Below are 24,281 nucleotides of genomic sequence, written 5' to 3'. Positions count from 1 at the left end.
AAAAGCCAAAAAGCATAATATGAGCACTTTAAGCGAGAAATAGGCCGTGCAGTTGCCGAATCTGTCTTCATTTGAGATCGACAAAGGTCAGTTTAAAAGATTTTCTTCAGATTTTGAGAGGCAGCGAGCCGAGCCGGGTGCTCCTCATTTACATTAAGTTGGTTGGATTCAACTTTATGCAAATGAGGAGCGGGCGACTCAACGCCCCGCTTCTCCAAAGTCCCCGCGACGCTACCAGAATGCATTGCACGGCTGCTCCCATAGAAATGAATGGGAAGCGTGGAAATTATGCTGACAATGGACACACACCTTTAAGCTTGATTTGTGGTTCTGTGTTGAATCTACACCGTATGTACGTACTCAGGTACAGACCGTACGCTGTACCCTACGCCGTAGCCAATGCCGTAACCTGATGTGCACCTCTACAGAAATGTAACTTTTGCAACTGTTTCTGGGTTCTCCTCCGTCAACAACATGAAATCGAGGAGAGGGTTAACGGTTCTTGCTGCAGCTTTCCCCACCGTGGTCAGAAAGCACTGGAAGACAGTTTGTTTCTCCATCTCCACCGCCCGGAGTCGGTACTCGCTCCCTTTACTCTTCCAACCCTCACACACACACACACACACACACATACCGGCTCTGCTATTTTCTTAAAGCAGGGGTCTTCATTGTTTGTATGGTCACCTTCCTCACTTACCAAAATCTACCTTTCATTCTCCTTACTAACCTACCCCATCTATAACTATTATCACTTTTCCAATACCCAATTGTCTCCAAACTGTTTTCCCAGTTGGTGTTAAATATTACTCTAACCCTGCTAATGTAATCTGTTCAGTCCAGCTGAGTCGCACAGATTCATCTACCTGTCATTGCATATGCACCACACATTAGTTACAGCTGAGCTCCTGGAAACGGCACACCCGTTGGTATTTAATAAAATGAAAAGTACCTGCATTGGGATTGTTACTGGTTGAAATGACCATTACTGGAAAAATTGCTTATGCGGGAAAACATCAGCATTGTAATTTCTTCTTAATTGTAACCAGGACTTGACTGACAAGAATTTGCCGAGGGTGTTGAGTGCACAGCATTTTTCTCCAGATTACTGGAGCTTCTAAAGCCCTCTGGCTTTGCACAGGCTGAAACTGGCTTGGCACTTTTAACCAGAGAGGGCAGCAAAACACCACTTCTCAGCCTGGTGCCAAGTAACTCTTTAAAGGCAATTTAACTCCTAAGTTTATTAAACTTCAATTAAATCGTTAATCCCAGTTATTTGTCTGACAATTAAACGTCAACTAAGGGCGTTTTCGGACTTTTTAATTTGATCTGAACCAAAATTACAGGTGTGAAACCTCCCCCAGACCACGGTCCGGATCAAAAGACTAAATTTTGGTCCGATAAAAAGAGGTGGTCTCGGTCCGGACCAAACTGAACCATGGTCCGGTTCGTTTATAGTGTGAAAGCATTTTTTTGGATGGTTCAGACTTTCAGACCAAATAGAAGAAGCTCTGGCAGGCTCTCCTTGTGTTACAAGACCGGGGAAGCTCCTTTAAGGAATAGCTCGGTGCTTAGTGAGAGAGAGAGAGAGAGTGAGAGTGAATGTGCTCAGAACAGACGGCTGTCGGCTATCAGACCAGAGAATACATCAGCAGTTTATTTGTTAAGTGGTAGTAAATGTACATTGTAGGTTTCCGTTTGTCTCTGAATAAATGCTCCAGAAATAAAGTTCCCGCGGCAGTAGGGGACAGCAGCAGTCAGTCGAAAAAACTCCGACCCAGAGAGAGGATACGAGAGGACGGGGAAGCCCGTCAACAAACCAATCAGTTAGAAGTATCTGGAGACGCAGCTCACGTATGTGATTTTGGCAGGATGTAGGTTTGTCACGTATAGATCTTTAGTGCGCTTGCATAACTGCAATGTGAAACCACAACTTACCGGATCAAATGTATACAATGTAACAAAAACATGAACCTTGGTCCGGACCTTGGTTCGGACTTTCAGGTGTGAAAACGCCCTAAAAGTCATGATTATGACAGCTTAGTTTCACTTTTGCAAGACCATCCACACGCTGCGAAGCGGAGGAAGGTCTGGCTAGTCCACACAGCATTCCTGGATGGGAGAAAAACATGCTCTGGTTTATTGGCGTTTCTTTAAACCAATCACAATCGTCATGGGCGGGGCTAAACTCTGCACGGAGTCGCTGTAAGTATAGTTGTGCGAGAGAAAACTCCGATTGGACAGATAGTCTAGCTAGCTGTCTGGATTTACCCTGCAGAGATCCGAGGAGCAGTTAACGATAGTCCTCAGAAATCCACCGGAGTTTAGAACGGAAATGGACATCGGCGAAAATACATGCATCGGGCGGAATTTCCTGCGCCGCCGGAGCAATCCCGGAAGTGACGGCCCTACTCCCATGTAGAAAAACTCTGTGTTGAGTTTGTACATACGTGTGTACCTGTGTTTGATGCCAATGCCATGTACCTTCATGTTTGTGTGTTCACAGTTAAGTCGGTCAGTCTGGATATCTGGGCGTGTTATGTTTGTCTATAGGTGTGTGTGAATGTGTGTGTGCGTTAGGTGTTCTTCTCAGGTGGCGGTTCTTTGTTTCCAGGAGGTCAGAGGTCAGAAGAGTCTCTCCAGGATGAACCAATGTCCAACTAAGTTAATTAGACCGAGGAATTAGTTGTAGAATGAGGGCAGCGTTTGGATAACGGTCAGGAAATGAATGTAGTCAATGAGGGCCAGCATACTGTATACTGTAGTCCACTGAGTGTGTGTGTGTGTGTGTGTGTGTGTGTGTGCTCATAAGAAAACTGACCACAGGAAAGCAGGTACTAACAGCGGAGCTAGAATTTTTATGAAAAACTTTGATTCAAATAAAGGAAACCATGACACATTTTACAGGCTGTGTTATTGATTTGTCACACTGTAAAGATAATTTTATAAGACTGTAAAACAGAGCGGATCCACTGTTGCCTGAGGGGCCTGTTAAAAAAAAAAAAAATTCCTAGCTCAAACAACTGCCAAATACTGTTAAGTGAGTTTCTTTTCTGCTACATTAAAATGCAAATTTGTCAAGACCAAAAATATTTTCAGGGCTAGGCTCAAAATATTCAGTCCAACAATCGGCTCAAATGAATATTTTGCTTCAAACAGATACTACACCATCCACGTTTTTGCAGTAATGTTCATGCTACCCCGTCAGGACATCACATGCCCATGAATTAGTTCATGTTAAAAAAAGGTGCTTCTTCTCCATCAGATATTGTGTCATTACCTAGCACGGCAGCTGGAGAATTGCGACATTACTCCGAAAATCCATCCATACTTATTAAGTATATGTGTCAGCGCACGATGAGGAGCTACTGGCAGCTCCAGCCGTGGTTTAGGTGTGTGGGACTGCCTCGACTGTTTGATCAAAACAACAATGGCGGACTTGATAGATATGTCGTTCATGCAATCACCTGCCAGGTATTTTTTTGAAAGTGCTTGCGCTTTTCCAAACAGTTTCCAATGACAGCTTTTCAGATGGTTCTGTGTTAAAGAGCCCCTATTATGCTCCTTTTCAGGGTCAAATGTGTACTCTTGGGTCTCCTAGAATATGTTCACATTGCTTTGATGTCCAAAAAACATATTACAAATGCCAATTCAGATGAAGTTGGGACGCTGCGTAAAACGTAAATAAAAACCGAATACAGTGATTTGCAAATCCTTTTCAACCTATATTCAATTGAATACACTACAAAGACAAGATATTTAATGTTCTAACTGATAAACTTTATTGTTGTTTTTTTTTGTTGTTGCAAATATTCACTCATTTTGAATTTGATGCCTGCAACACGTTCCAAAAAAGCTGGGACAGAGGCAACAAAAGACTGGGGAAGTTGAGGAATGCTCAAAAAAAAACTAAAAACACCTGTTTGGAACATTCCACAGGTGAACAGGTTAATTGGTCATGATTGGGTATGAAAAGGAACATCCCCAGAAGGCTCAGTCGTTCACAAGCAAGGAGGGGCCGAGGTCATCCAACCAGCGCGTCGATCTCAGCGGCAGTTTTCAGCGGATAGAGGACCAGTCTAAACACTCGATCTTGAATCAGGAGATTTAATACAACGACTTTGCTTTTAAAAAGCCAGGAAGCAGAAGTTTTGAAGACGATGATGAAGACATGAGAGTGTGATAATTTTTTTTCACCTTTTATTTATTCAGGGAAGGTTCACTAGGAGGCAACCTCTCTTTTTCAGGAACGCCCTTGATCACATTCACACAGTTCCACATTCACACCTGGAAGCTGCCCAGTACAACCACAGTCTGATCTGCTGGCCAGATTTCACAGTACAACCACTAAGCAGCTCCACTGGAGCAGTTGGCGTTAAGGGCCTTGTGTTTACATCAGCGGTGGTAATGGGCAAGTGCCCAGGAAATATATCTAAAAGAATGCACTACTTCCTCTATAAATGTAGTTAAAAGAAGGGTAGCTCAATCTGTCAGGTGGGAAATATCTATCAGAATAGACTTAATTCCTCTTTAAATGTAGTTAAAAGTAGCTCATTCTGTCAGGTCATTCTGCTTCTCTTTATCCGGCGACCTCCCGGTCACAAGCTCACTTCTCTAACCTTTAGCCACCACTGCCTCTAATATAAGATATATACAGTATATATTTTTGTGGTTTGTTATGCATTTTACACTGTCTAACTTGCAAAGGTCAATTTAATAGATGGCAAAGTTTCGGTACTAGACCTTCATCAGGTAGGTTATGCATTTTTAACTTTTATATGGATGTGTGTGGTGTCATTATTTGTCCATTCTGTGTAATGGCCTAATTTATCTGATTTATTGGTTGTTGTTTTTTTTTTTTTTTTTTTTGTGTGGGGAGAATATTTTTATGTTTAGTATTTTTCTTTTCTTTTTATTCCTTAAAGGCATACTATGTAACTTTTCCCTCTTCGGTCCCCCTACAGGTTGTCTCATTGGAACTACAACCGCGCGAGCAGTAGTTCAAATGAGACAACATGGGTCTTTCCGAAATTTGTCCCTAAAAGGAAGTTTTACCTCACCATTGTCGCACTAAATGCTTGTTCTTGGGGGAATGACTTGAATTTTTGGGTCTTTGTAAATTATGGAGTGTGATCCAGACTTACTCTATCTGTAAAGTATCTTGAGATAACTCTGGGTATGATTTGATACTATAAATAAAATTGAATTGAATTTAATTAACTGAAAGAGAGATGGAGCAGGACCCCCTACTACTAATATTGGAAAAAAATAGGTTGCATATTAAACTGGGCCTACAATAAAGTGTAGGGCAGCCTAAGGGTGACTACCTTACCTATCAGGCCAGTCAGCCTATCATTAATTGGGATTTATATTTGCTAATAATATGTTGCTCTGAGGACCCCCTAAGGGTCCCGAACCCCCTGTTGAATAGCTCTGGTCTAAACACTTGATCAGCCAGACATCCGTTTAAGTTGTCTGCTTTGGGTAGTGAATGCCAAGTTCAAAGGCCTCTTAAACACATTCAGGAAGCCCTGCTGTCTGTCTGGTTTCACTATGTTAAGAGCCAACACATGCATCCTTATCACCACTTTTATGTATTTATTTTCATTTAGTTTCACCATCGGAAGGCTCTGTAGTCCTCAGTTGTGCCTCTAATTATGTTCAAAGGAAATGAGTCAGTGCAAAGACACACACACACACACACACACACACACACACACACTTAGTTTCAAGAAGTACCTGCAGTGACTTACAGTAAGTCAGTTGATAGATAGATAGATAGATAGATAGATAGATAGATAGATTTGTATTGATCCCAAAAATGGGAAATTACAGTGTTAACAGCAGTAAAATATCAGACACACAGCACACATACAGAATATACATGAAATAATAGTCTTTATACCATGGTGTGGGTGAATACTCAATTCTGATTGGCTGCAGGGTGTCCATTAAAAAGTATTATACCATGGTCTGGGTGAATACTCGATTCTGATTGGCTGCAGGGTGTCCATTAAAAAGTATTATACCATGGTCTGGGTGAATACTCAATACTGATTGGCTGCAGGGTGTCCATTAAAAAGTATTATACCATGGTCTGGGTGAATACTCGATTCTGATTGGCTGTAGGGTGTCCATTAAAAAGTGATATAGGACACCTACTAAAGGAGTTTCGGTGAAATTGTCTGTTTACTGTTCTAAATGAATGTGCTACATTAAATCAAAAAGCAAATATAGATTTATTATTTCCAACTCGTCCTCTGAACACCACAGGATGGCGCTAAAACACACAGGCTGCAAGAAGTAAGTTATACTGCCTCTCTGGACTGACTTTGTGTCACAGCGAATAACGTTACCTCACATCCCGTTCGCTGTTCATGTCGCTACTTCAGGCTGTGCCGCTGCGGCCGACAGTAACGTTACACATCGCCGATCAAATTGTTCGTAAAAGTCGTTATATTGTTTTGGGGACAATGACATGGCTGGATAGCTAGCTTGTCTCGTTGTTCAACATACTGTCAAATTATTTTTACTGATTGCCAACTGCACACAATGGGCCTCATTCACCAATATCTTCCTAAGTTTTCTCTTAAATATGTTCTTAAGAAGGTTCCTAAGAAAAGTCTACGTCGGATTCATGACGTGTTCTTAAAGAGCAGATTTGTTCGCATCTGTGTTCTTAGGATTGATGAATCCCACGTCTTCGTAACTGAAAGCGCGTGCCAGTTGTTCCTAATTAGCATAAGAAAACGCCCCGCTAATTCCCATATAAGGACATGACACTTCCTGTGCACCTCCTGGGAGACAGGTTGTCGGAGCTTGTTGGAGCCGCGGTGGAGGAAGTACTGAATCTCAGTACTTAAATAAAAGTACAAATATCCAGAGACATATTTACTTTAGTAAAAGTAGAAGATGTCCACTACCACAAACAAAGCCTGGCTTTTAAAAAAAGTTCCTATCCTAACCAGCATAAAACGGAAATGTGTTGTTAGAATCAGAATGCAGTTGTTTTTATTCATGGATGTATTTTTTTTTTTTTTAACCATGCAAGTAATTAATAAAGTGTGTGAAGCAGCGCAAATGGGAAGATGTGAAGAGGTCCAGTCAAATAAATAAGATATGAACGCGTCTTACGCAGCCTGGCGGAGGAGTAAACGACGCTGTGGTGAGAAATAGATATAGCAACTATGATTTAAAAACGGGAATAATAAAAACAAACGTATCATTTTCACTTTTATCGGAGGCTGTATTTACCGAGGGTCAGCGGCGCTGCGCCCGGCCTCTGGAGCACCGGAGCCGGCTTGGATCAGCGGTGCCCCATATATTCAGTATCTACGGCAACCAAACTTCACTGGTGAGACAAACGTGTGACGGTCAGGAAGACGTTTTGGCAGAGGGGGCAAACTGATCAGAAAATGTAACGGAACATTGTAGAAATGTAGTTGAGTAGAAAGTATAGATAATTGCTGCAAAATGTAACAAAGTAAAAGTCAAAAGTAGGCTATGCACTATTGAGTCTACTTAAGTAAAGTACAGATACGTGAAAAATTTACTTGTTGCTTACTAGTTACGAAGAATTTGTAATTTTTACATTTTACCACTGCATTTTGGCCCTATAAATAGCGATCAATCACCAAATAACACAGGATTTAATCAGTTTAATTGCTGATGTAAATTGCACTGTTAGTGTTTTTTTGCATAATATGATTTTTTTTTCAACAAAGGATCAGAAATACATTACAGTACAATATTATCATTGTAATGGACTGTATAATTGAATAAAATGCAGTAACCAATCATTTGCAAATTGTCATCACTCAAATGTGCGTAAGTGTTTTTCAGTGTTCAGCTTTTCAGTGTTTGTAGATTTTGTTCTTAGATAAGAACAAATCCAAGTTAAGAAAACATTAGTGAATGCCAGAATCTTTGTAAAAAGTGCGTAAGAAGGGTTCGAGAACACATAATACGAATTCTTCGTAAGAACGGTTGGTGAATGAGGCCCAATGTTATTGACTTTGGATCTTGCTAGCATAGCGTTAGCTTTCTGGCTCGTAGCTAAACTGAAGGGTTCTATCAGCTGAGCGGACTATAACTATCTCCGGTTGCTAGGGGAGGCAAGTCGTATCTAAGGTCCTTCCTAATTCCTGGTGGAGTGAACAACGTTTGCATTGCATAAGAACCAGATGGATGGGAATGATTGTTCCAGGTAAATAGTCAAACCGTCAGGCGTAACCAGGGAAACAGAGTTATTGTTTGGATATAAACTTTAGATTTTGATTGTAAAACTAATAAAAATATGAACTAATGTTTTAAAAATATGTTATTTGGCAAGTGACCATGGTATAAGCGGGTTAATGCCCTTCGAGGTGTCAATTGTCAGGTATTAATGGACTTCGGCGGAGGCTGCACGTCGGATGGTTCACGCCTCGTCGTCTTCCATTAATACCAAGGGGGTAAGCCAGCGTCTAGAATGCGTAGCTCCTATGGCGCCATTTTGATGCTAACAAGTGATAACCTCCTGTTAGCATTCCATTGACTGCCATTCATTTTGACGTAACTTTGACAGCGAATAACTTTACATCTGAAGCGTTTAAAGACTCTATTTGTCCATTGTTTATTTCTAAAGAAACACGGCAATGTATAAAAGGCTCCATTACCTTGTACCTCGCGTTATGGCTCCGTAGCAGACACACGACTTACTGTCTGTAAGATTAGGAATGATTAAGATTTCTCTTGGCACAGCTACCAGAAGACCTACAACTTTCAGACACGTTGCTCACATCACATTTACATTGTCTCTCTCAGTTGGAGGCTGCACAGTAAGGCAAGTGATCACCGGAAAAGTGCTTGTGAAGAGCCTTCACTGGTCTCCATCCAGAGCAACGGGCTCTGTTGGTCCAATATATATATGTCAATGATTAATACCTGACAATGGACACCTCGTCGGGCATTAACCCTTACACAATATACATGGAATTCTGAAGTTCTGCACTGATAGTCCGATTAAGGACTCATATGAATTGAAACTGGTCTAAAAAGACGAGATGTTTAATTACCACTTGATCCATGTTTGCATCAATCCAAAAACAAAAAGGAAATACAGTTCAAGACAGTTACGTGCCAAATGTTCATGTATATGATTTGCCTTCATATGCTGTATTTGGAAGGCTCCGTAATGACACAAGTTAAGGTTTTGAGCATACGTGGCATGTCATGAACAATAATGTCATACTTGCTGTATTATGCAACTTTCCCCCTAACAAAGATAATGAAATTGGACATGGTGTTTAACCCAAAAAAAAAGTTTTATTGTCCGTCTGACTGTCCAGCATCTGAGGTAGACAACCAAACCAAACGAATGATAAATGGTTAGGTGACCCATATTAACTATTTCTAAGGTCAATAATATATTGTGTCTAAATATATTACCCTGCAAGTATTAAGTAGTATTTATTTACATATTTACCTCGTACGTTTGTTAAACAAAATATTTACATAGATACTATTTATGAGGACTGCAAATAAAGAAGAAGATATACTTTATTAATCCCGCAAAGGGGAAATTCCTTCCTGTGTGTAAAGCATCTCCATTCTGTGGGTTAGTTCCACAGTATAGACTGAAGAAACAGTGAAGCTGTGCTGCCCTCCAGTGGCCAACAGGAAGCTCACAGATGTGCTGTGTGTGCTACATGACTGGGAGGGTGATGGGAGGTCTGCCTCTGTTTATTTAACTCTTTCCATTTTTTTTTTTTAACCTTTATTTATCCAGGTAGGTTGATTGAGAAAAACTTCTCATTTGCAATGAGGACCTGTCACATTCACACAGTTGAAACTTGAAACCATCGGTTTGTGGAGATCTGCTATCCGTCGTGGAGTTTGCCGTTACTGGCGCAGCCTTCCTGGTTGCGGATGTGACGATTTTAGACGAGAGGGAGGAGTCAGGGAGGAGCAACGTTACGTTACACACTTTCACTGGCAATCACATCATAGTCACGCCCTAAAACACCCCCTGCTTTACCGCTGATTTTAAAATCAATGAGACCATAATTCAAAAAATTAACATCATTCTGTATTGCAATAGACTTGAAACTAGCAATTGAGACCATAAACTTGTTTTCCTAAACCCAACTGTCCCGTTCTTCTTTACCTAAACCCAACTGTCCTGTTCGTCTTTTCCTAAACCCAACTGTCCCTTTCTTTTCCTAAACCCAACTGTCCCGTTCTTCTTTACCTAAACCCAACTGTCCCTTTCTTTTCCTAAACCCAACTGTCCCGTTCTTCTTTACCTAAACCTAACTGTCCCTTTATTTTCCTAAACCCAACTGTCCCGTTCTTCTTTTCCTAAATCCAACTGTCCCGTTCTTCTTTACCTAAATCCAACTGTCCCGTTCTTCTTTACCTAAACCTAACTGTCCTGTTGTTTTCCTAAACCCAACTGTCCCGTTCTTCTTTACCTAAACCTAACTGTCCTGTTCTTTTCCTAAACCCAACTGTCCCGTTCTTCTTTTTCTAAACCCAACTGTCCCGTTCTTCTTTACCTAAACCCAACTGTTCCGTTCTTCTTTTCCTAAACCCAACTGTCCTGTTTGTCTTTTCCTAAACCTAACTGTCCCGTTCTTCTTTACCTAAATCCCATTCTTGTCCCATTCTTTTCCTAAACCCAACTGTCCCGTTCTTCTTTACCTAAACCCAACTGTCCTGTTCTTCTTTTCCTAAACCCAAATGTCCCATTCTTGTCCCGTTCTTTTCCTAAACCCAAATGTCCTGTTTTTGTCCTGTTCTTTTTCTAAACTCAACTGTCCCGTTCTTGTCACGCGTGTCATGGAAACCTACCTTTTATAAGCCCACCCACGATCTTGTCCTTAACCTGAATGCGTTGAAAGTGTTGCCAATACAGCGCATTTAGATATGACCCTAAAGGAGACTTTTAGCGCCAATAACAACCACAAAGGCATCTGACCAAGCGTCTTTCTTAAACTGTGTAGAATTCCCTGATATATCTTCACATCGTGTGCATGTTTACCTGTTTGTTTTTTGTTTTAGTTATTGCTTGTTTTTAATTTTTTTTTGCGGAGAAATAATCACGTTTTAGTTGGATTGTCTTTTCTTCCTCGTAATGAAGGGAGGACGTTGAATAAGCCTTCCAGGCTTCTCCCCTTTCTATTACACTTGTTTGTGCAAATAAACTAAACTAAACTTAATGTGATTCAAAAAGTGCCATATGTGTGGGATTTAAAACACAACAGTTTCTGCAGTGCTAAATAAAAATTAAAGTACATCACATATTATTTTCCAGTTATTTATTTTGAAATGAACAATTATATTTCTAGAATGTGGGAGGAAACCGGATCACCCGGAGTACACTCAAACATGGCGAGAACATGAACGCCAAACAGAAAGGTCCGGACCAACCAGAACATGACTGTTAGGCATCAGTGCTCACCACTCGTGTTGTTCTGAAGAAATTGAAATGAAGGGAGAGAGGAAAGAGGAAAAGGAGGGAATGTAGAGGAATGATGTGGGAAACGGGAATGTTGTAGGTTGGGCCATCCAAGGCATCCTTGGCAGCAGCTTGTTGAGCTCCTGGCGTTGTTTAATGTACCTGGTTTGTAGAAATAGGTGGGAAGCGGGTCTGCTGCAGGTCAACCATACCGGCCTCTTTGGTAGTTAGCTGCAGCCTATCGCGTTCCAAGTGCGGTTTGGTAGACCGGTTTTGAGCCGTGCTCAATCCGGGCAATGTTCCGCACAGATCTTTTGGAAGGTAGCGGGACCCCTCAGCGCCGGCGGTGGGACTATGGCGCACTGCGACTTCCTCTGCTGCTGAAGCGTTGTTGGACTTCAGCTGGGCTGCTCTGGAAATGGGCGGCAGATGCACGGGCTTCGTATCCATGCCGAGCTGAAGGCTGTTGCGTTCCAGGTACCGTTTGACAAAACGCGTCTGGTCAGTGGCAAATCTGGACAACGGTTCATCCGTTGTCGCGCTGCAGTAGCTGGGCTCTCCCATCTCAGAAATGACACCACGTCTTCCTGTGCTCGCAGCTAAAAGTTGCTGAACATCTTTGCCTGCAGCTTTGTGAAGTTCCCGTTGGACATACTGCTGGAGTTGTTTGTCCTTCTCAGCCATCTGTTCCTCTTGCTTCCGCGCAGCGTCACGATCCTGTCTTTTCAGCTCTTCGAGGCGGGCGTGTTTTTCGGCCGTAATGGTGGCGTTGGTGTCCCGACAGATGATTTTGTTGTCCATGTTCCTCTTAGCCTTTTGTTTTTTCTGCTCTAGAAACAACCTGTCAGACGCTTTCTTGGCCTGGAGCCAGTCCAGTTTGCTCTGTTGCTCTTCCTTCTGGTACCGCTCTTTCTCCTGTAACTTTTGGTCTCTGTGAGCAGAAATAGACTTGAGCATAGCAGCCCTAGTCTCCTCCTTGTCCCTTTGCCGCTTTGCCACTTTAGCGTCTTGCTCAGCCGTTGCCTTGGATACTCTTTCCGCCTCCTCGTGGGCCCATGTGGCAGCCTGCTTCTTTTTACTCACAGCCAATTTTCCGTTCGCAATTTCTTTTGGCACCTGAAGCTTTTTGAACTTCTCAGCTTGGTCAATTTTTCTTTGCTGGAGCCTTTCTTCCGTTTCAACCTGAACACGTTGTATTTTGGCCTCCTCCGTAGACACTTTCTGTGCCTCCTTTACTCGGTCAAGGACTCTACTGGAGATTTCCCTTTGTCGAAACTGCAAAGTGCTTTTACGTGACTCCACTTTCTTCTCTTCCTTGTGTCTTAGCTCCTGTGCGTGCGAGGCAGCGACTGCCCGGAGCCTGTCTCTCTCTTCCTTCTCCCGCTGTCTCTCTTCCTCTCTCAGCTGTTGCTTCTCCTTGATTTGCTCAGTGCGATAGTTTGCCACAGACTGGATGTCAAGCTGTTTCTGAGAAGCTTTCTTCTTCTCTTGCATCACAGCTTCCTCCTCTCTACGCCTCATCTCCACAACATGCTGTCTTTCTCGTTCCTCAGCAAATCTTTGTTTTTCTCTTTTAAATTCTATGAGTAGCTCATTCTCTGGCTGCAACTTTGTCCTTAAGATTGCACTGTCAAATCTCCTGACGGAGCCATTCTGGTGAAATCTCTTAGTGTCAGCTTCTTCAAGAGCTTCCCGCTCTTCCTGTTTCTTGAATTCCACCTCCTCTGCAGCAAGATTTTTCCAATACTCCTTGTCTGTCTGCATCCGAAGATTTCTTGCTGCCCGTAGCTCACCTATTCTGGCTTTTATGATTTTGTTCTCTGCTTTGGAAAACTGAGACACGGCACTGCTGTCTAACATTTCTTGCCTGGTGTACTTTTTGGCCTTGGGCTGGTTTAATAAAGACTGGATTCTTTCCCAGTCAGCCCTGGGCAGAGTGCAACTGGATTTTTCGGGTGAAGCCATTGAACTGCGTTGTTTACCTGAGTTGGTATTGTGTCGTCTTGGGTTACGTTGACTGTAGTCTTCTGGCACAGGTGCGTACTGCCGGCCTATTAAGGACACGACGGGAATGGGACGGCGTGGGACGGAGGAGCGCATCGGTACACCTCTGTATTTTTCCTCTTCGTATACGTACAGTCTTTTTCCTTGATAGTCTTGGCTGTCGTCTCGGAGCAGCCTCATTTCAAAACCTTTCCTGTCCTGGTCATACATTTTTTTGGGTTCCTTTCGTCGAGGTTAGATGGTAATTAATGCGGACAACGCAGATAGTGGTTTGGTTTGTGCCTTCTCGACAAAAAAAAATCACTCTTAAAACTTTGATTGGTCGTATTTCGATAACAAGCAGCAGATATCAGACAGAATTGTCAACTTCGTACACTTGGTTTCATTCGACTTGGTGAAATGGGCAGATTGAAAGTCTGGACCCGGGGAAGTTAAAACCAAGATCAAAGGTAGCTGATGACATCATGACATTCTGTGACATCGTTGGCCTTTGATTTTCCTTTGCTTTTGATGACTTACACACACATTCTAAAGTCCCCCTTCCGCCCCCCCCCCCTTGGTTACTGTTGCTATGCAACTCAAGCTCTTTTCCAAGGAGCTCAACAGTGGGGTTCCAGAAGTGAAAATCCCATTAATATTCTGCATAAGGATTTGGATTATTAGCCGTAATGTGTAAACCATCCATGGTAGGCTTACCATGAGCTAGGAGAGTGAAAAACAAAGGTCTGTGCTACTGAAGAAGCCAAAAGTCTATATGAAATCAACCTTGTTTTAAGAAAAACAGGTTTTATTCACGATGTCATGGAGAAGTACTACACTAAATACATATTTATTGGTTTATTTATTTATTTTTCTGTCTTTTTCTTTCCTTCTTTTTTTTCTTTCTTTATAATTCAGTTGTTTCTTTGTTATAGTTGGATACCTAATCTGTATTTGGTACTCCATGTATTAATTGTCAAACGAAGATTGTAATGGCCTGAATTTGTTAAATAAAGGCTGGATTTAATTAAATAAATAAAAAAACTAAAAAAAACTACACTTACCACAATCCTAAGTGTAACAGCAATGTCTCTGATTGGTTGAGCTCGCTGCTACTATGGAAATGTGTCGGCCATTCACCGTATATTGCCACGCCCACTTTTTCTCTTCCGGTTCAAACGCAATTGTATACAAACTTCCGGTTTTTGGCTAGCATCATAGCATTGTAGTGACTCTGTGTCACCTATCAATAGTATTGGGAAAGGGTCATCAAAGAGTCGACAAGACCTTGTATATGATATTCTTCTGGCAATTAGAGATGTGAAAAGGAGAGCGGTAGATATGGGTCCCAGCTCATGTAAGTATTGCAACAAATAAAAGGTTGATAAGTTGGCCAAGGAAGTTGCTCAAAAGGAAACCATAAATGTCAACAGAAATCTATCCAAGGCGGAGGGTAAAAGTATTGTGTTGAAGGGAACCATTTTAAAATGGCAACAGCTCTGGGAGCAAGAAAACAAAGGGAGTCACCTATTCTCAATATCTAGTAAGGTAACTGACTCAGTTAATGTTTGTAAAAGAAGGGAGGTTAGACGTAAGGAAGAGGTTATTATTTCTAGAATGAGGATTGGTCACACTTTTTTGAACAGCACTTTATTTATTTTAGGAAAACACCAGAGTGGCTTGTGTTCATGTCAGGAACTTCAGACAGCGCAACATAGCGTAGAGCTACCGCTAGTTGCCGTCGTTAACAACAGAGACAGTTTAGAATAGAAAAAAGTAATAGAGAGCATTTGGAAACAATAATGAACGGCATGTGGGAACATTCAGCAGCTACACTGAGGCGATCGGATGGTTTAACAATACCACATCCATCGTCCATCACTGACTGGGTGGACTACATCAGGAAACGGCCTGAGATAACATACAAGGACATTTTGAATTACTTCATAGTGTCGCTAGGGGTGGATGGCTCCACTATGAAGAACTACAAAAGCACTGAAGCTTATCAATACCTGCACAATGGAAAGGTGGGTAAAGTCCTACATCACAAAGATGAAAGTGGACTGGTATTTTTGAAAGCTGACGTGCGGCAATCAAGCTCTTCAAGCTCAAACAGCCTGGGTCCTTGTCAGCAGCCTCGTTCCTGCATCGCTGGTCAGGAAAGGTCCCGTAGCCATGCATCTTGTGCATCGGCAACCTGACTGCAGCTAACAAATTTAGCTTACATAAATCGAGGTAAGCTTAACAGCTACGTGTAAAAGTAATGTTAGTAGCTCATTGCATACATGTCCACAGTTACATTACATATGAGAGCAGTAACACTGTAAAGTATAGGTATCTGATGTTACCGTGTAAACGGTCTGTAACGCTAGCCGCTTGTGGTAAAACATGTAACGTTAACGTCAATTTTGTCAGATAATTAGCTAACGTTACGTTTTATCATAGAAATTTTAAAGGGCTCCCTTGTTAAAGAGATTTGACTATCTCAATGGGACATCACCTGGTAAAATAAAGGATAAATAAAATTAAATAAAAAAAAAAGTTATACATCTTGCTAACTGCTGGCGCATTTTGACATCTGAGCTCCAGATGAAAGCCTTCTTGATATATTCTCCATCAGTGATTGGCTTTCCCTGTTTTGCAATGCAATAAGCAATGTGATTGCTTGCTTTTGTAGCATGATTTTTGGCCGTGGCGAAGACTTTGAGGGTGGTAGCTTGATTCCTATACCTGGACATGGCATGTCTGATAGATTCAGCCTTGTCTGCAGCATCCTTTAAAGTTTTCTCTCAAGTTTGGTCTCAAAATGGCGTTTAATAATACTCGACGTTCGGCAAACAACAGTTTCAGACACAAGGTGCACACGGAAAAGTCCTTCTGAGGTGGAGGTGTGGCCTTGACCAACTGCCACTTTGCTCGTTTGAAAGCCATGATGTATCTCTCTCATGGGTGGGCCAAATTCTCTGGGCGGGCAAAGCAGAGAAAGGGGAGGTAACCTTGCTCCTTATGACCTCATAAGGAGAAGATTCCAGATTGGCCCATCTGAGCTTTCATTTTCTCAAAGGCAGAGCAGGATACCCAGGGCTCGGTTTACACCTATCACCATTTCTAGCCACTGGGGGACGATAAGCCAGACCCACGGGACACGTTCGTCGTTTCCGGTTTTAATTTTTTGGGGCAGCAATACAGATTAGCACTGTTATGGAGACGTATTATGTCTCGTGCACGCGCAGAATGTATGCTCAAGTCGGCGTCGCTTCGGTGTGTTCCGAGGCACTTTCTGGACCGACGGGAGCCGAATGATCGGGCGTCGGGTTGGTGTGTCAGAGCCTGTGTCTCCACAGGGTGCTTACTTTGAAAATTGACCGGATGCTCTAGCTGGTGCAATCACAAGCCTTGTCTTGAGTGCTCGCGATTTCCTCCTCCGAAAGCAGCGCTGCCGGAATACAGTGCAGACGCACCTAGTGAAATTTAGGAAACAGGGTTAGAGAGTGAACCTGAGACATTCTGCCATAAGGCAAACATTTGCCTGTAAAGGCAGACATGAAGGCCAGCAGGCATGTGAAGTGGTTTGGTGATGTCACCGTTCTAGACGGACATACCGCCTTGAGCCTGTCTACTGTGATTTATGTTTTCTCCACACACAGGCTGACATTCACCCAGTACCACACACACACACACACACACACACACACACACACACACACACACGCATGCACACACAAACAAACACACAAACGCACACAAACACACACCTCTGTACAATTGCACAAATTAAACCTTTCACAGGATCACTCATTCTGATAATGTCACTTTCCTCTCTCTCTCTCTCTCTCTCTCTCTCCCTCTCTCTCTCTCCCTGTCTTATTAATGTATCATGGCAGCTGAGTGCAATTCTCTTACTAGTCACAAGTTTTAACAGGATCATTCTCAACTAAGCCTATTTGGTGTTCTTTGGGGATTTTAACAAAAAGTCAATGGTCAGTCTTGAAATAGGGGCTGTAAAGCAAGGCAGATCAGTATTTGTAAGATATGTTCTTCAATATCTCTACCTTATAGCAGATAAGCAACATCAGATGTCCATGCTTCTGTGTGGCCTAGTGGTCATCTCTTGGCTCATGGAAATGCCAAGTCAATTTTATTTATATGCCCCAATTTCACTAATCACAAATTTGCCTAAAGGGGCTTTACAATCAGAACAGCATTGGACCCCCCCTGGCCTTAGGCTACGTTCAGACTGCAGGCCAAAGTGGCCCAAATACGATTTTTTAGAGGGGTCAAGTGAGCAAGTCAGGCTTCTTCAGAAGTAGTGTGAACACTCAAATCTAGCCCAGATCTGATTTTTTCAGATCAGATTCAGGCCACTTCCACATGTGGTCCTGAATCCGACCCAGATCAGATTTTTTTCAATACGACCGCAGTGTGAACAGCCGAGGCGGATTTGATGTGACTTTCACCTCAAAAACCCTCGCTGCGCCCTCTCTCCCCGCGGGGAGGGGCGGGGCCCCCTGCTTCCAGTGCGGCTGTTAACCGGGGCAGACTGTCCTCAGTGTTCCCCAACCGCGCGTTGCATCGCCAGGGCGGGGATCGGCTCACGTAAAAAGGTGATGTCGGCAAGTATGGGCAATCAAAACGACAAACTAATAGATAGAATGTAAACATATATTTATATATATATATGTAAAGAATATGGTTCATGGATGATGTCACGCAGCGTCCAGATGTCACTATCTGTTTGGTGACACCTGGGACCCGACACACAGCCAGGGCTGGACTGGAGTAAAAAAATCCGCCCTGGACTTTTGAGCTCCAGACCAGCCCACCACAACCGGCCTGACATCAACCGTCCTTGCACTCCCCTTCAACACATGAAACCGGGGTCCAGAATTTGCACAATTAACCAGCCAAATGCTGATAAAAATATGCAAGTGGCTGGTAGATTTGCTTGACTCAATAGCCAAAAATAAGTAACATTTTAACATTCACTAGTATTTAGGCTGGTGGACAATTAATTAATGTTGAGCCCTGCATACAAGCCCCTTATACTCTTTCTTAGCTGAGTGGTGAGTAAGATAGTATGATAATGTAGGCCTACTCACTGAGTCAAAAAGGTTAGAGCTGTAATCGGGCCTTAAAAGTTAGGCCCGACAAGGCCCAAGCCCGACAGAATTCGGCCCGAGCCCGACAACTACATTTTGATTGACAGCTTTTTAAAATCCCGAACCCGTTTATAGCCCGACATTATTCAAATGTGTGCACGAACACACCCACTGGCTCATTATTCTTATTATGCACAAAGTTTTCCACACCTCAGACTTTAGTTTCTTTGCCAGTGCAACCAAAACGTAATTGCCAGAGGCCAGCCTAGGTTTCACCTCCTCAGCATCCATTTTTGCGCTAATCGAAACGCATCACCTGACTGCTCATTTACTGCACAACCCGGAGCGCAAGCCCGAGCCCGGCCCGAGCCCGCAAAGATATTCAGCTCTAAAAAAGGCTGCCTGGCTCCTGATGGCAAGGTTGAGGGTAGAGCATGGCTGTCATCAAGATGTCTTGTAATGTAAACAAGTGGCACGTCTGTAAGTTGAGCTAAAGCTGCATTTGGTACACAGTATGCAACTTGTGTTATTGTGGAATGTGGATAAATCAGAAAGTTATAGTATTATGTTTGCAAGTGTCTTAGCTTGCTAATACATAACTAACATTTGCTTACTAACAGTTAACAAGTCCTCTCTGGTAAACAAGGGTGCTAAAATCGTCTGACATGCTAAAAATGTTTTTAAGCTATCTAACGGCACTTGGTGGAGTTGTTTTCACCGCCGATGGAGGCGGGACTTAAATGCGCTCTCTCTCTACGGTAGGATGGAAGTGGGCCCTTGTAGGATGTGATGGGCCAGTGTTCAGATGAGAGACAAACCAAAATTACGAATCCCACTATGGCCACGCCAAGACCCCGCCCTATGAAGCAGCTCGATTATTTGGGGTTAGGCATTTCACCTCGAGTGGTTAAGATTAGGATAGCCTATTGGTCAGGGGATTGGACCTGAACAAATCAGGTTACGTTACCTTGCGTAAGCATGAACGCCTGGCCAATAAATGCTATTGAAGGGCGGGTCTTGGTGTGGCCATAGTGGGATTTGTAACATCGCCAATCAGTCAAAGACAAACGATGGAATGGCCAGTGTTCATATGAAAGACACACAAGTGGGCCAATCCTGTGATCTCTCTTCTTTCTGTGGGCCGATCAAAAAAAAAAGAATTCAGCCCACACAAATAGGCCGGCCCACCGGCAAATCTCCCGATTGCCAGTCCATGCATGCGCACAGCCTCCTCTCCATCACGGAGACCTGGAAAGACACAAACTCACAAGAAGTAAAGCTCAAGAACACCATTCACACAGACAGGAGGAAAGAGCAAACACACACAGAAGGAGAGAGAGAGAGAGAGAGAGAGAGAGAGAGAGAGCGACAAGGCCAACATGCACACAATGGACAGAGAGAGACGAGAGGTTGAATCTCCTGGAGGACGAAAATCCAGATTCAAAACATCTGGAATGAAGCACAGACAGTCTGGGGGGGGGGGGGGGCAGCAAGAAGTCCCAGGACTGCCAATGGTCCAGCACAGAGAAAAGCCTGAGAGGGAAAAAAGAGGACGAGGAGGAGAAACTAGGGAGAGAGAGGGAGAAGAGAGGGAGAGGCACACACACAGCTGTGCTTCTGGGACACGAACAAACAGGTTGGAGAGAGGACTGAGACCCCCCAGAAAGAGATGCAAGGCATGAAGTGAACAAGATACCTTATTTTATCAACGGATAAAATACAGATATATTACTGTAAGACGTTATCAGGTGCTTTGTGGGACATATGCAGTGAACAGCTAACATGTCACATACTCCAGTCATGGTACAGTAGGGAGAGATAAATAAAGCTTACACTATGATTGTTTTTGGCAGTGAGTATGTTCTAAAGCACAAATAAATAACCATACAACACTTCTCAGATGATTTTGTGCAGAGTGATTTTCTCCTCCTCCGCATATTTATTGCAGCCGCTGGACCGGGAAGTAGGTTACTCTAGTATTGATTTTTGACTATTTGAAGACAAGGGGAGAACATTTCTGTTTGTTTGATTTCATAAAAAGGAAAGTTGGGCTTTGTTGTTGGAGTCACGACTCATTTTGAAAAAAAAGCCTCCCCAGCAGCCGCACCGAACTGCAGTCACCAGACGGGCGTCTCGTGCCAGAGAGAGGAAGTTAGAGGGGCGGTGCCAAATAATTAGACAAAACTTATTTTCACACGTTCACATTCTCGCTGGGTTTTAACAGGCAGTTTTGCCTGTAAAACTCCGCCGCGGCGCTAATTGCTCTGCAAAAGGCAGACTGGTGAACATCCGGGCACCCGCGGAAATTAATTGGACCGCTTTGCTCTGCTGCCGCCTGTAAAAAATCGTAAGTTTTATACAGTCTTTGGTGAAAACTTAGCGTAAAGCACAGTGAGACAAAAAGCATGTTGTTGTTTTTTCAAAGTGTACGGTGAACATAGGCGGCGACGTCACACGTGACAACTGCCCACAGTCCTTTCCCAACCAATCACATAATTTGTCGATGCGATGGAATATGCGGGATATTTATGCAGTTTTATGCAATGAAATTGCGGGAACTTGCAAAAATTGCGCAAACTTGCAAAAACTGCGGTTTAATGAAAAAGAAAAAAAAGTGATTCCCCCAACACCCTGCTTTTCGATGATGTTTACGTCGCGTAATTACGTCACTTCATAACGTCAGTTCATAACGTTCCCATGGCAACAGGGGAAAATGGCTGCTCTTGTGTGAAGTAAACGCAACATTTTTCAACTTTCTGCTAAGATATATATGGGACTTTTTTGCAACAAAAATGCGGGGATTATGAAATCATGCAAGCCACGCATATTTTGCACGGAAATCGGCAATTTATGCAGCAAAAGTGCGGCCTATTTGAAAAAATGCGGCCCCCGCAAAAAATATGCGGACTTTGGCTGATTATGCATTGAATTATGCGATCGCATAATCGCGTTTTTCTGGAGGGACTGTGAAAGGATAAATTATATTTCTCAATTGCACAAATCCTTCATTAGAACATTTGAAAAACACACTTAAGAAAATCCAGTTATTTAACTATTGCAGTTATCACAACAAAGCCAGCCAGAAGTTCAGTGAGGTAAGCCTAATGTACAGGTCAACCATGTCCCAGGAACGGCTCACTGGCCTTGCCGTCATCAACATCAACAGGGGAGCAGATCTCGTACGATGACGTCATTGATGATTTTGCATCAAGGAAAGCCAGAAAGGTCAGGTTTTAGTTTTAGTTTGTGTTTTCTGTTCTTAGTGCTATAGTGTAATAATTAGATTCTCTTTAGTGTGTTTTCTTATTTGTGTGATGGAGGATTTGTGCTATTTAGAATAGGCCTACTTACTCTATATTTTATTTGTATATTAATCTTAATATTTTAAAGTACAGGCCAAAAGTTTGGACACACCTTCTCATTCAATGCGTTTCCTTTTTATTTAAATTGTAGATTCTCACTGAAGGCATCAAAACTATGAATGAACACATATGGAATTATGTACTTAACAAAAAAGTGTGAAATAACTGAAAACATGTGTTATATTTTAGATTCTTCAAAGTAGCCACCCTTTGCTTTTTTATTAATAAGGGAAAAAATTCCACTAATTAACCCTGACAAAGCACACCTGTGAAGTGAAAACCATTTCAGGTGACTACCTCATGAAGCTCATTGAGAGAACACCAAGGGTTTGCAGAGTTATCAAAAAAAATTACATAAACACATAGTGTAAAACACACAAAGTACATAATTCCATATGTGTTCATTCATAGTTTTGATGCCTTCAGTGAGAATCTACAATGTAAATAGTCATGAAAAATAAAGAAACACATTGAATGAGAAGGTGTGTCCAAACTTTTGGCCTGTACTGTATATTATTGTTGCTCTCTGCTCTTGTTACATTTTTTGTATATTTGATTGTATATATTCTTGGCACATTTACTGTATATATTATTATAACAACATAAGTGAAAGAGAAAATTATATTTCTCAATTGCACAAATCCTTCATTAGAACATTTGAAAAACACATCCAGTTATTTAACTATTGCAATTACAACAGGAAACTCTTTTAAGGTGCACAATCTCTACCTCCAACATTGCTAAAAGACAAAGAACACAATTCTGCACAAAATATGACAGTATAACTTATCTGGGCCCTGGGCGTAATTCAATGTAGAACCGCCACTGCATCTCATCGTTACCTCTCATGGGTGAGGGACCAGAACATTTATCGATACCAGCTCAGCTAAGCTTTAGGGCAAACTCCAACATCTTGGGTGGGTGGGTGGGTGGGCTTTTCTTTTGTGATCTCTGATTGCTTCATCCTTACGTTATTAGTGCCGTCATAGATTACGACGTTGCTTAAGCTAGTGGTGGTGTGCGCCTGGGTTCCTGATTCTCTCCCTACGTAATGCCAGTACCCTCAGCTGAGACAGTAAACGTTGCAGGTAATGGAATCCTCTATTCCATTTAATCTGTTGCAGTTAGTCTGTCATGATTCTGGGTTTTCTGTTGTAGTTTTTTTTTTCTTCCTGTTTTATTGTGTTTATTTCTTCTGGTTCCTTCACTTCTCATGTTTTCTGTCTTTTGTGTTTTTCCTTGTTTCATGCGTTGTTGCTTTTATTTTGTAGTCTCCCCGTTTCTCCCATGTTACGTCTTGTTGCCTGTCACGTCTCGTTGCCTGTCACGTCTCGTCCCTGTGTCAAGTTTCTGTGTTTAGTTGGTTTCATGTTTTCTGTTGGTTTTCCATTTCCTGTTTTATTTTGTAGTCTCTCTGTTCTCTTATGTGTTATGTCTTGTTTTACTTCCTGTCTTTTGGTTTTCCCGCCTTTGACATTGTCTGCCCCGCCCTGATGTCTTTCACCTGTCCCTTGTTAACCCTCGTTTACTGGTGTATTTAGTCTCTGTGCTTGCTGTGTCTGCTGTTGGTTTATTGTCAGTTTTTTGTGTAGTGCACAAGGTCTGACTTCTGTTGCATTTGGTGTTCCTGGATTTGTTCCCTGTTCCTTCTGTGTTCCTGTTTTTCTGGATTACTCACCTGCTCAGCTTACATGTTTGTAAGTCTCTTTGTGTTGTCATCAAATTATTATTATTTCTAACTGCTGCTCCTTCCTCACATTTCTGGGTCCAAGCCATATCTCTGATAGTACTATCAGAGACAACTGAAACTTGACACAGGGACGAGACGTGACAGTAAACAAGACGGGAAATGGGGAGACTACAAAATAAAAGCAGCAACGCATGAAACAAACACAAGGAAAAACACAGAAGACAGAAAACATGGAAGTGAAACAAGGAAACAGAACAAATAAACACAAGAAAACAGGAAAAAAAAACTACAATCATGGACTGTACACAAGTGGTGACAACAGAGGCCTGTATTACGAATCAAGATCAACATGTCCTGGAACCACACGGTGGTTATCCACTAGTTTAACCAATCCAGCGGTGTGCACGTTCACATAAAAGAGGCGGTGTTTGCACAGCACGACCAATCGCAAACATCTACCAGAGCCGCATATTTTACGTAAGAAGAGCAAATTCTAATTCTACATAAATATGAAGAACACAGACACGGTTTTACAGGCAAAACGCAATACAGTCACTGCTTCATAAAACAGGAAGGAAAGCTGGCAAAAAACAAATAGACGTTGTAGATGTTTAAATCACAACTCTTATCAATATCACTTCCCCATCAGTCAGGACCAAGATCTGACCATAATTACACTCGTGCTTTCCATAAACTGCCGGTGCTTTATC

General features: G+C 42.4%; 1 protein-coding gene across 1 annotated transcript in view; it reads left to right on the top strand.

Annotated features, from left to right (window-relative positions):
- The first annotated feature begins 23,462 nt into the window (after positions 1 to 23,462).
- The window catches only part of rbfox1 (RNA binding fox-1 homolog 1), a 363,925-nt gene continuing 363,106 nt past the window's right edge, over positions 23,463 to 24,281 (top strand). Inside the window, exon 1 of the mRNA XM_028599614.1 lies at positions 23,463 to 23,578. The gene's annotated coding sequence lies outside the window, so the exon portion shown is untranslated. The remainder of the gene's footprint in view (positions 23,579 to 24,281) is intronic.

Source organism: Perca flavescens, chromosome 15 (assembly GCF_004354835.1).
Source record: "Perca flavescens isolate YP-PL-M2 chromosome 15, PFLA_1.0, whole genome shotgun sequence".
Classification (NCBI taxonomy): Eukaryota; Metazoa; Chordata; class Actinopteri; order Perciformes; family Percidae; genus Perca; species Perca flavescens.
The sequence above is the reverse complement of the archived record's forward strand: the minus strand, read 5'-3'. Positions and strand labels throughout refer to the sequence as shown.